The 13,327-nt window shown below is 47.6% G+C and overlaps 1 protein-coding gene across 1 annotated transcript in view; it reads left to right on the forward strand.

Moving 5' to 3' along the window:
- Positions 1 to 11,159: 11,159 nt before the first annotated feature.
- CDC42EP4 (CDC42 effector protein 4) overlaps positions 11,160 to 13,327 on the forward strand; it is a 66,930-nt gene continuing 64,762 nt past the window's right edge. The window contains exon 1 of the mRNA XM_078654264.1: positions 11,160 to 11,562. The gene's annotated coding sequence lies outside the window, so the exon portion shown is untranslated. The remainder of the gene's footprint in view (positions 11,563 to 13,327) is intronic.

Consider the following 13,327-nt stretch of genomic DNA (forward strand, 5'->3'; position numbering starts at 1 on the left):
TGGCCTGGGGGAGGGGGGCGCTCGCCCCTTACCTAAAAAAATGTAATTGGCAGGGCCTCAGGGGATGGGGTCCCTGAGCCCGAAATCGGCCTGGGTAGGGAGGGCCCACGGCCCCTCTCCCCTTTCAAAAAAATACATAAAAAGGCCCAGCTCCGGGGGATGGGGTCCCCTGGGCATGTATCAGCCTTGGGAGGGGGGGCCACATGGCCCCCATCCAATCTTTAAAAAAAATTGCTACGGCCCTGGGGATGGGGTCCCCCGGGCCAAAAATGGCCTGTGGAAGGGAGTGCTCCCCCCCCCCCTTAAAAAAAATGTAATTGGCCGGGCCTCTGTGATGGGTCCCTGGGGCCGAAATCGGCCTGGTTAGGGAGGCCACACAGCCCCCACCCCTTTAAAAAAAATACATAGAAAAGTCTGGCACCGGGGGATGGGGTCTCCGGGGCATGTGTCACCCTCAGGAGGGGGGCCATGTGGCCCCATTCCTTTTTAATTAAAAACAAATGGGTCAGGCCCGAGGGTGTGATCCCCGGGAACCAAAAGAGCCAAGGAAAGGGCGGCCACACAGTCCCCTTTCCTAAATTAAAAAAATTATATATGAACCTGGCAACTCGTCGTAGGCCCCGCACCCTTTCCCCACTACTCTGCAAATGCGCATCCTGGTGCTCTCTTGGTTGGGGGATGATGCGTCACTGCTGAGGATCCTTAGGGGCCAACTAGCCCACCAGTACCTCCAGTAAGCCCCACACAGTGGGATTGCTGAGAGGTGGTCGAAGGCCATCAGTGATATCACTGACCATGTCATGAGTGATGTAATATATGAGGTCCTAAGCAGTGCTTTGCGGGGGCGCTAGTTAGAGTTACCACAGCTAACTATAATGGCTGAATTTCTCTGGTTTTGTACGAGTGAAATGTCAGACTAACTAGAACGTCACTCTAACCTTTGTTTTTTTTCTGTGAATATCTAAGGTTTTTTAAATGCTAAATTCTAACTATAACGTCCCTGAAACATGTGGTTTTTTGAGTGAATATATATATAGCTGAATTCACACAATTGAAACCAATTTCAAATGATGGGTATAAATGTGTTTAATAATGTCTTTTAGTTATGTCCTATTCTGGTGCAAAACACAATTTTAAACAATTTGTGGATGCTATCCCTGTCACTCACTCCTGCTTTCCCCACCCTCCCATGCACATCCTCTCCCCACAGGCTCTGCAGAGCACAGTCAAGCTGACATTCAGTAGTTTATTTCCACTATAATGATTAAATTGCTTTTGATTAACATTTCCCTGTTCTTTATGACTTGCAAGGGTTGTCAAGATCTCTTCCGCTGCCTTCCGCTCTGATTACTAGTACGTTCATTTACTGAGACTTTTTATTGTTCAGTGTTTCATATTAGTTAGAACATCTCCGGATGATATTAGCATAGGGGGAGTTGAATCTTTTTTCCTGAAAACTGGAATGGTGCTTATGTGTTAAAATAATGATGCGTATTTTTCTTGTGTTATGATTTCCTAAAGAAATTATATGATGATTCTGTAGTTTCTCAAATTTGCTATGAATGAAATGTGTATAAGAACCCTTTCATTTTCGGAGTGACCCACATTTTTTAGGGATTTTTGAGACGACTTTCCTATATCGTTAGGGCCGCTGCCCAATTTTACTTATGATTTTGCTGTCCATTGAGACTTAGATTATATTTGGGATTTCTACATTCTATGTATAACTTTGCATCTGAGAGTCTTCCTGATGTTGGCTCTGTACCGCTTTTTTAGATTTTTGTAGTAAAACCCTTAACTTTATTATTCTAGTTCTCAATTATTGAATGGCCTATTACCAAATTGAATTGTTTTACTCTGCTAATTGATGTTTGTAGTGGTGCCTTGAAACGCAATTCCATGTGTGGTAGAACTGTATGAGGTAACATTTCAATTTTGGGGTGTCTGAATTTTCGGCTACGGTTTTGCCACTCTTGAAAGCGCAACCTCAGCCCACCAATCCCCCCATAAAAGACAGATAGCAATAGAATGCCCCTTTTAGCCTTGTCTTGATGTAAGCTGATTGAAACGAGGACAGATAGGATCTTGCACCAATTTTCCAAAGAGGCATTGAGATATCATGAGCTGGGATCCTGAAACTAAAACAGAAACCGGAGTACAACTTATGGGCTGTTTGAACATTATAGAGATTTAGCTGGAGAATCATGTCCTGTACCTTGATTGAGAAGGTGCCTTAGCAAACAGTTGCTCAGCTTCCACAGATGCATAGCAACCATCCGTATTGTCAAGGGGTTGAAGTTACCTTACTGCAAACTGCATAGTTTCACTAAAACCACCTCTTTCAAGCCCAATTCTTGCATTTGGGGTGAGTCCCTGAAAGCGAGCACTGGAGAAGGAAAGATTGACAAATGGGGAATTACTCTTTTTGCCATTGCCCAACTGTGTTTTGTAACTGCAAACACAACAGTGATGGACAATCGGATGCTTGTTTCCGTTCTGGGAAGGACATGGCTTTTGTAGTTCGGACTGGACTGTTCCCATGGGGCACAGGGTCAGCGCTGATTTGCATATCGCCATTGTCTAACCCAGGGTGGTGTGGAGTGGAAAAACGATGGATTTGGGCCCAGATCTTTTGACTGGGGTGAATGTGTGACATTGATCCACATTCTATCCATCATTGTTGTGTTTGCAGTTACCGCTCTAAGTGTACTGGGGATGCTCAGACGTGAGTCCCAGGCACTCCACACCACTGGAAGCAAGCTAGCCGGGCTGATGAGAGGTGTTACCTCGAAACCGGGCCGGTCCTCGGATGCTTGTTTACGTTCTGGGAAGGACATGGCTTTTGTAGTTCGGACTGGACTGTTCCCATGGGGCACAGGGTCAGCGCTGATTTGCATATCGCCATTGTCTAACCCAGGGTGGTGTGGAGTGGAAAAACGATGGATTTGGGCCCAGATCTTTTGACTGGGGTGAATGTGTGACATTGATCCACATTCTATCCATCATTGTTGTGTTTGCAGTTACCGCTCTAAGTGTACTGGGGATGCTCAGACGTGAGTCCCAGGCACTCCACACCACTGGAAGCAAGCTAGCCGGGCTGATGAGAGGTGTTACCTCGAAACCGGGCCGGTCCTCGGATGCTTGTTTCCGTTCTGGGAAGGACATGGCTTTTGTAGTTCGGACTGGACTGTTCCCATGGGGCACAGGGTCAGCGCTGATTTGCATATCGCCATTGTCTAACCCAGGGTGGTGTGGAGTGGAAAAACGATGGATTTGGGCCCAGATCTTTTGACTGGGGTGAATGTGTGACATTGATCCACATTCTATCCATCATTGTTGTGTTTGCAGCAACTGTGTTTTGTAGCACGTTTTCACATTTCAATTCACCCACCCAGCTGGGCATTGGGCACAGTTTCTCCCCGTCTCCCTGTTTCTCCCATACGAATTTCTGTAACTCTGCTCTTTATCTTTGTTTCCTATGTTTTGATTGCTCTTGAACAAATGTAACATGTTAGCCTGTAACTCTGATCATCATGTAAAGCACTCTGATACCTCCGGGTCTAGCCAGCGCTATATAATACTAAACAAATAAATAAAAATAAATCACCAACTTGATGAAGAACCACTGCCTGAAGCTGAACACGTATAAGAGGAAAGCACTGATCTTCTGCAATAACAGCAACACATGGAACAAATCTTGGTGGCCATCAGACCTAGGACCCGGATATATGCCTGCCGACCACACCTGAAACCTCGGAATCCTCATTGACAACAAGCTCACCATGAAATCACAATAATGCGCCATATTCGTGCTCACTCTGCACATGCTACATAAGATCTTCACGTGGTTACCCCTGCATACGAGACGCACCCTGACACAACCCCTCATCACCAGCCTGCTGGATTATGGCAACGCTCTCTACACAGGAATCTCTGCACACCTCCTACTGAGACTTCAAACCGTACAGAACACCGCAGCAAGGCTCATCCTTGACTTCTCCTGACAAACCCACATCACACCCCACCTCAAGCATCGCCATTGGCTCCCTGTACAGAAGAGATGCCAATTCAAGCTGCTGACCCATGCACACAAGGCTCTACACAAACAAGGACCGCCTACATTAACCATACCTGAACTTGCACCGACTGTAGAAAAGACTACGTTCCAACTCCCTTTCACTAGCCCACAAACTCCACATCTACCCAAGCAGATGTGGAGGATGCTCCTTTGCCTATATTGCAGCAAAGACCTGAAACAGCCTCCCCACAGAGCTTCGAACAATCACCTCACTTCCAGAATCCCAAAGGGCCCTCAAGACCTGGCTGTTCGAATGAGCCTTCCAGGACCTGCATGCACCTCGATACCCTATTTTATGATTAGCAGTGGTTTATAAATCCTGATTGATTGATCTCTATTGCTTCTTGGGAGCCCTATCCAAGCTTTCTTGAAGTATTTGAAACAAATTAATTTCATATTTCCATATATTAATTCCCCACTAATCCTGTTTGGGTTCTGGAGTAGCGTGCTACGTGTCAAAAAGCACTTCAACACCTCATCAGGGATAGCAAGCACTATATAAATGCAAACCTTCCCTCTTCTATCATTCCACTATCCTGTTTCAATCCAAATAACAAACTCACATGTCCACCGCACAAATTAATTTCATATCTCCCTATGCTAATTTACTACTTATCCTCTTTGGGTTCCAGAGTAGGGTGCTACTTGCCGAAAAAGCGCTTCAACGCCATGTCAGGGGTAGTGAGCGATATATAAATGCAATTACAATGTACAGGGATCCAACTAAAGGCAGTGGTGGTTGCTCCGCTAAGGCGGAGGAGCGTCGTCCCACTGCTCCTTGAGCAGTGCAAAAGAAAAATACATTGATAATAACAAGAAGTTATTATCATTTTATTTTTCTTTGCTCCAGCCAGGTCGGGCGAGGCTGGCTTGCCACAGAGGGAGCAGGAGTGGTTTGCAATCCCTCCATACATGCGCATGACAGCTTCACCGGCAAGCTAGGGCTGGCCAAACCGTCCTGTGCACTTGGCATGTTCTCCATGCGGCTGTGCTGCACAGCCCCATGGAGAACATGCCCAGCCTCCCCACGCACTGCCTGAGTGGACAAAAAGACTGCTCAGACCAAACACGACACTGCTCAGGCAGCGTTGTGATTGGCTGGGAGACTCCAGAAGCCTGGGTGCTTCCGGTGCTGCCAGCAGACAGAGGAGGGGCGTGCAGTGGTGGAGAAGGTAAGTTTAATTTATTTTTTTTCACCCACCACCCGCACTCCTCCGTCCCACCACCCCCGTTCAGAGGCAGCCGCCATTGACTAAAGGCTCACTCATGCTTGAACTTACAAGTCCCTATTGGGGAGGTACATGCTTTTATATTATACCCATTACCATATATATCATCTTTTTTTTAAACTTTGAGTGTCACAGATTGAATTGTGTTTTAAACTTTAAACTGTCACAGAATACTTGTGTAGTTTTTAAAATTTCACTCACTTGTTGCTAGCAAGCAGTCACAGCGTAGCAGCGCTCCCTCGCCACGAGCGGAGGCCACGCCCCCTGCTTAGGCCACGCCCCCAAGCCGCTTAGGCCACGCCCCCAAGCCGACCACTACAAAGCCGTCGATTTTGGGCGCCAGGCAGATTTCAGAGTTGTGCTCCTGAGGCGGAATGCCGGGAGCGAGGCATCTTTTTTTAAAACTTTGAGTGTCACAGATTGAATTGTGTTTTAAACTTTAAACTGTCACAGAATACTTGTGTAGTTTTTAAAATTTCACTCACTTGTTGCTAGCAAGCAGTCACAGCGTAGCAGCGCTCCCTCGCGCCCTCGCCATGAGCGGAGGCCACGCCCCCTGCTTAGGCCACGCCCCCAAGCCGACTCCTCCCCCACCTGCAACGGTACAAATTATGTGCATATCTCGGTCGCGCAGCGGGCGAGCGCAGCGGGCATGCCGTTTGCGCGCCGAATGCGCGCCTAAGGCAAGCCCGTCTGCGCCCGTCCGCGACCAGAACGCGGCCGGGGCCGGACACGCTGACGGTGAGAGCGCTCAAATAGATAGAATTGTCTGGTCGAGGGATAACCTATGGTCTCTCAATACTTTGGCGGAAACCTGTGCACACAGCATCGATCTTGGGTCCTCCACTCTCCCTTATACCTGTAGGACATGTGGGCTACAACTAGGCATACCGGCCAGTACAAAGGCTGGAGGATCTACTAAATCCAAGCCACCAATCAGTAAAAACCTTAGCGCGGGACTTGTGAACTGTAGATCCCTTGCAAAGCATGCAGATGATATATGGCTGCTGTTGGAAGGTCACCAATGGGACATATTGTTTCTAACAGAAACCTGGCTTAACGATGATAACATGACTGCCATTGCACTGGCTATCCCCTCTGGATATAAAATTTGTTTCTCCAATCGACTAGGTGATAAAAGAGGGGGGGAGTGGCAGTTATATTTAAAGAACAGCTCACACTCACCTCCTCCGCCCCCATATGCACCCAGGGTCTAGAGGGACTACACTTCTGCTTCCAGGTGGGATCTCAGCTATCCCTAGCAGGACTAGTTATCTACAGGCCTCCGGGGGGGAAAGAATCCAACCTCACTACTCTGATGGATATGATCATACAAAGCTCCCTCCTTCACCCTCAGTTTCTTGTTGTCGGAGACTTCAACGTTCACATGGACAGGGCAGATTGTCCTTCAGCAGATTTACTGAGATCTACATTGATCTCAGCTAACCTCAGACTCGTTAATAAGGCCCTCACACACAGAGCGGGCCACACGCTTGACCTAATAATAACCAACATTCCAAACGTGTCGGCAAATATACCGCTACCTCTAATTTGGTCAGATCATTTTCTGATACCATTCCTAATCAAAATAACAGTTGATAAACCGGCGCCAAGCAAGTGCTCTTTTATGAAAAGACAATGGAGCAAACTAGTCCCCGATATCATGGGTCCAGTTCTTGCCCAGAACCCTCCGACCCTCACCTCCAATGTGGAGACGGATGCCCGACTACTCAATGACTGGATTGGCAATATGGTAACATATATTGCCCCGGCGACGCCCGCTACATCTAAACGAGACTCTCCATCTGCTCCCTGGTTCTCTCAGGAGCTTAGACTACAAAAATCAGATTGCAAAAACTGGAGCGCTTATGGAGGAAAAACTACGAACCTCTACAGAAGACTTACTATAAGGAAGCATCCAAAAAATTGCATAGAGCTATTAGAAAAGCAAAAAAACAGTTCTATGCGAACTCTATTCAGCAAGCTGAACACCCAAGTAGGGAAACTTTCAAAATAGTACAGTCTTTCTTTAAACCTATGAGTGTTGAGAGGGATGTCCTCCCATCGGTCTCATTCTGTAATAGCATCTCTGACTTCTTTGACTCTAAAATAAAGAAAGTCTATGAGTCCTTTGGCCCAGAGAAGATCACGGAAAAAAACGATCTAGCTGGCACTACATCGGACCGCGCTATCTTGACACAATTTGCTCCGATAGACCTGAGTACAGTTAAGCTAGAACTCAGCCGATGCAAATCGGGCTCGCCGGACGACCCATGCCCTCCCAAACTTTGGAGTCGCATAGCCGACTTCGTGGCCCCCACTATTCAGCATATATGGAATTCATCCATCTCTTCGGGGACATTCCCGAATATCTGGAAACATGCTACTCTACTCCCCTTAAAGAAAAAACCAAATGGGGACCCCAAGGACCTCAACAATCTTCGCCCGATCTCCCTCCTGGCAGCACCAGGCAAAATGCTTGAGAAAGTTATCCAGCGCCAATTGAATCAATTTATTGAGCAAAACAAAATATTACACGAGACACAATCAGGCTTTAGACCCGGCTTTAGCACTGAAACAGCACTAATTGAGGTGGCCGAGTCAGTGAGGTGGTCGATGGATTCGGGAGACTCAGCTATATTGGTGCTCCTGGATCTGTCGGCCGCCTTTGATACGGTCGACCACAATATTCTGCTGCTGCGACTGGCGAAGCTAGGCATCCAGAGCCAGGCTTTGGAGTGGATACAATCATACCTGACTCAAAGGACTCAGAAGGTGGCTCTAAAGAATGTCTCCTCTTCTCCAAAAACCCTCAGCTGTGGTGTCCCCCAGAGTTCGGCCTTGAGCCCACTCCTATTTAATGTTTACCTTGCTCCACTCTTCACGCTAATTGCCAACTGGGGGATCAAGGCAATTTCATACGCCGATGACACCCAGCTGGTGTTCCCATATTCAGAGGTGTCAGAGACATCCTTTCTGAGTCTGAAGGGGTGCCTACAAGACGTGGCCTGCTGGATGAACACCAATAAACTAAAACTCAATGCCAGCAAGACAGAGGTGATCTTTTTCGGAAAAAGCCCCCCTCCACCATCTGAACTATGGTGGCCGGCAGAGATAGGACACGCCCCCTCGCCCAGCCACTCAGCAAGAAATCTTGGAGTCCGGTGGGACGACAAGCTGTCATTTGCTTCACACATCCAGCAAGTGGCAGGTTGCTGCATGAGCAAATTGAGAAATCTCCGCAAGATTCTCCGATTTTTACCAACTAGCTGCCGAAAAACTGTAATCCATGCCACAGTTACTTCAAGGCTGGATTACGCCAATGGCTTGTATCTGGGCTTACCAAAGTATCTTATACGACAACTCCAAATGGTCCAAAATGCGGCTGCGAGACTTTTAAGGAGGATTCCTTACAAACACTCTATCTCTCCGCATCTCCTTTCCCTTCACTGGTTACCAGTGGCAAGCAGAATAAAATTTAAAGCACTCACCCAGGCTTTTAGATCTCTGTTCGGCAACTGCCCAAATTACCTGAAATCTAGACTACCAAGATACACCCAAGCCCGGTCCCTTAGATCCAACAACAGTGTACGCATTACAGCCCCTAGAGCAAAAAGAGCCAGGTTAGGTGGACGCACCTTCTCGGCCAATGTGGCGGCACTATGGAACTCGCTACCCCCTGCTCTCCAACAGGCTCCATCCAAATCATGTTTCAAGCGATTACTGAAAACCTGGCTGTTTGCCCAACCACGCTAGGCACCACGTTAGACTCCAGCTCTCTACCTAAACAGGCACAACACTGTTGCTATAGCGCCGGGACACCTCCTCGTGAGGTAGCTGTTCGCGCTTTATAAAACTCTGTATTATTATTATTATTATTATTACTTTTCCCCCTGACAGGGCTGATAAGGAGTGCCCTCCCCTTCCTTTAACATAAGGCTCAACCATGCATTTGCGTGAGCCAAAGTCCTATGCACACATATAGTAGTTCTTAATGAAAGTTCATAAAGTCATATGAGCAAAGGATCATTAGAGTCCAAGTAGATCTGTTCTTTGTCTTTTATTCGTGTGGCATTAAAAGGCAACCAGCCAACATATGTTTCGTCACAGTGGGAAATATCTCGCGACTTCTTCAGGGCTGTACTTCATATGTAATTATTCTTCTGAGTCAATCTGCCGGCGATAATTCCAACCAGCCTGGGCAGATAGATAAAAGTGTATTTGTAGTGTTGTTAAGTGGGAAACATCAATGAGGGTACCGAAGTGACGGTACCTTAGTTGGTAGTTGAAAAAAGTATAAGTTCAAGGAGGCACCAGTGTGGGGGGGGGGGGGGGCGACCGAGCACTTTGCCAGGGCCGGTTGTGGTTCCCAGTCCGGACCTGTCCACATTGGATCACCGTTACTCTGTTTGATGGCTCACGAATAAAAGACAAAGAACAAATCTACTTGGACTCTAATGATCCTTTGCTCATATGACTTTATGAACTTTCATTTAGAACTACTATACGTGTGCGTAGGATTGTGGCTCACTGTTTTGTGAAGGATCCTTTCCATTCACACACTTAGGGGTTATAGAGTGTTCCCCTACCTATCAGCACAGTACACACTAGAAACCTAGTCCATTATACTTATAAGCAGCTGGGCGCCATTACTTCCTAATACTACAAACCTCCCACACCGAAGAAATAACCATGCATTCGCGTGAGTTTGATCACAAAACAAATTGGGATTATTAGCTTTCTTCCTACACAAAGCCCTAGCGCACAAACTATTTTATTCTGCTAGCAGGATGGCTGGGGTTCCAAATCAAGGAACGTTTTCCTCCGGGCCCACTCCTATCATTGGTACCCCCAGTTTGAGGTGCGCCTTATGTTAAAGCCACATCCCCAAAGAACTGTATCTGGGTGTTACCCCAGGATTTACTATAGCACTGTAGGTACCAGCTGAAAGTACAGTACAGAACCATTCGGCTCGTAAACGAACATTATACAAACTGTATTCTAGTATATGCATATACAGTGCACTACTGCCTGGTGAATGTACAGCGCGTGCACTTCTGCACATAGTGAATAAATACCCAGTTATCACACGCAAATATGCATGTGAAAGGTGAACATACGCAAATATGAGAGCCCAAATGTTGTAGAACAATTAGAGTGAAACGTGGCTTCGGCGTGTCATATGTTGAATGCTGCGCCTTACAAAACATCACACACGCCAATAGCGTGCTTTATAGCTGACTACTTCAACCTGTGTTCCTTTAACACAAATAAATAAATAAATGAAGACACGCTAGCCCTTAAAATCATGACGCACCATATAATCATGACACTTGTGATTGGAAGAGACTCCATCGTGTATTGCCGAGTGATAGATTGGGGGGTGTATTCGCCAGGATTCGGGGTGTTTATGCACAATGCACCACTCTGCTGCAGTCTGCCTTCCTCAGACAGGCAATTAATGTATTTGTGCATATAGGGTGTACCGTGTTCATTAGTGCCATCAGCTCGGGGACAGGAGGGGGGGATCTTTTTAAACCTACCCAGTGAAAATACAATACCCCTAAAGCCCATCGACACTTTTTTTGTGAATGGTTGGACAGCTACGTGCAGTGGGAGGGGCCAACGGGCGCTGTTATTCTGCTGATCACACAATATGCACTCATTCTCACCTTTACGCGTCTGATTACTTTAAAGTTAATGTCATTCATTACTGTAGACCCCCTGCCCGCACTGCTGGTTCCCCTAGAAGGGAGGAGAGGTCAGCTTTCCCCTCGCGCTGTTTAAACAAATGCAGAGTGGGTGGAGAGTCCTGCTTGGACTGGGAGGAGAGCTGGGATTTTTTTTTCTGCAGTTTAGTTGTGTGTGCAGCTGAGCCAAGTGCGCCATCAGCAGAGGGCTGGGCTGCCGCCAGGAAGCAGTGTCCTGCCGGTGATCCAGAGAGAGACGGGTCCTGTGTGCCTGGGGATCCACCGGAGGCTGGCGGATCACGTCGGAGGCCTTTCCGAGCTTGTGCAGTTTAAGGAACGGAGGCCCGGGGCTCCCTGCTCCGAAAGCAGAGCTCCGGTGACCGCCATCCAGGAGCAGGGACGCCGGAGCGCCGGGATCAATGGAGCATGGGCGGGAATGAACTCTGCCCCCAGTGAAAGGAGCGCCCGTGCCTTTGGAGCCCCCCTGACCCGGGGCGCGCAGGAAAGTTCTGGAAGGAGACAAAGGGGGCTCGTACCCCAGCTGCTGCTCTGTGGCTCCGAGAAGGTGGGTGCCTGTGATTTCTGCCTGCATTTCCTTTGTTGTGACTCGGCAGCTCGGATGTCATGAAGGAGCGAGGGCGCCCGGCGGGAGCCAGAGTGATGCTGAGAAGTTCTTGTGACCTGCAGTGGACCGCGTTAGATGCAGTGGGGAGTTTAAATTAATTAAGTGAGGTGGTCTCACGTGTTTAATGGGCGGATGCGCGCATTCTGTCCATAAGTGTATTTCAAAATTGGTAGCACACAGTCTGTGAGGGCGGCGTTTCATGGGTGTGTTTTACGTGAAGGGGCTACAGCTTATGATTGAGGGGTGTTTCTATGCAATATATTTTTTATCTGTACTGATTATTGATTTCGGCGTTTGTGGTTTATTTTTTATATCTCTTCAAGGTGAAGGTTCGGTGCCGTTTCTGAGTACTGTAGAGTGCGATTCCTGTGTTTGTTGGAGGTGCATGCCTTAGGTGGCATGGGGGCTGCAATTCACGAGTAGTCTTGGGCTGAAAGTGATAACTGGGGCTGAACTAAGGAATCTATCTGCATTTCCTGCTCCAGCGTCAGTTCAAGTTCAGTCTGCCCTCACTCCTTGGATAGGTGTCGGTGGGGCTGGTCTGCAGCGCCTTTAGTTGGTATGGAGGTGCTCTTTATAAGTGAGTCTACTAAGTTCAAATTGGTCACTGTTTTTTTGGGGGGTACGATATGGTTAAATGATCCTTGAAGTTTGAGAGCCGCTCCGTGGTTTTCGGCGAGGTACGCCCCCCTCTCTTTTAGGCTGCACATGGGCTGGCTTTGTGTCTGGAGGGGGTCGTCGGACCTGTGGCTCGTTCACTCTTTTCTGTTGATTGCATTCAGATGTGGCCAGTCCCACGCGCCTCACCTCCCCTCGGTTCGCGCATTATGGGGCCCCATCCCTGGCAGGGTTTACCAACACTCGTCGTAGGCTCGCTCCTGCGCCCGTCATGTGCTATTGAGAGCTGGAGGCGGGGGAGGGGGCTCCAAAGGCCCAGCAAACGGGTCTCGAGCCAAAGTAAATGCTGAGGCTGGTGGTGGCTGCTTTTAAATGTCTTTCTTTTTTGTGGGGGGCGGGGTTCAGTGCTTCGAACAAAGAGGCAGGAGGCGCACAAAGGGGGTGTTGCAAACTCCAGCATCTGTTCCTAGGCCTGGCAGCCCCAAGCCAGGGTAAGGCGGCAGTGACGTTAGCGTGCTTCTTATGTTGTCTTTATTTCCGAGGAATTTTTTCAAACACCTATACTTAGTAAAGAAATTAAGCAAAGGAAAACTTTTTACTCCCATCTCTTTTGTGCATGGTAATATTTTTTTACCTCTTTGTTTAAGAAGTGTTTGTTAAAGAGTAATACCACACACCTTTTTATGAAATTGTCTAAAACTATTTAAAAATGTATTAAGCATTGTAGATCGTGACATTGGGATTCATGTTTAAATGCTCTCTTATTGGGAATATTGACCATGGTGGGGTAACGGTTCACTGTCCCCAACTCTTCCGAAGAAGTCAATTATGATGTCATGTGGCAACCCAATGACCCAGCTCTGACGAAGAATACAGTATGACGTTGATGGTACCTAGTGTGTAAGGCCATCCTAATACAAATGGTGGGCGTTAGCACCTCACCCTGGAAGTCGCATCTCCAAAAGTTTAGGGTAAATTGGTGTTATTAGGAAGATGCGTGGGCACAGGGTTTGAAGAAAAGTCTTAAGATGAAGAAGACAAAGTGAAGCTCTGCATATTACATATATTAATGCATTATTTGGATAAT

This window comes from Lissotriton helveticus, chromosome 7 (assembly GCF_964261635.1).
Source record: "Lissotriton helveticus chromosome 7, aLisHel1.1, whole genome shotgun sequence".
In the NCBI taxonomy this organism is placed as follows: domain Eukaryota; kingdom Metazoa; phylum Chordata; class Amphibia; order Caudata; family Salamandridae; genus Lissotriton; species Lissotriton helveticus.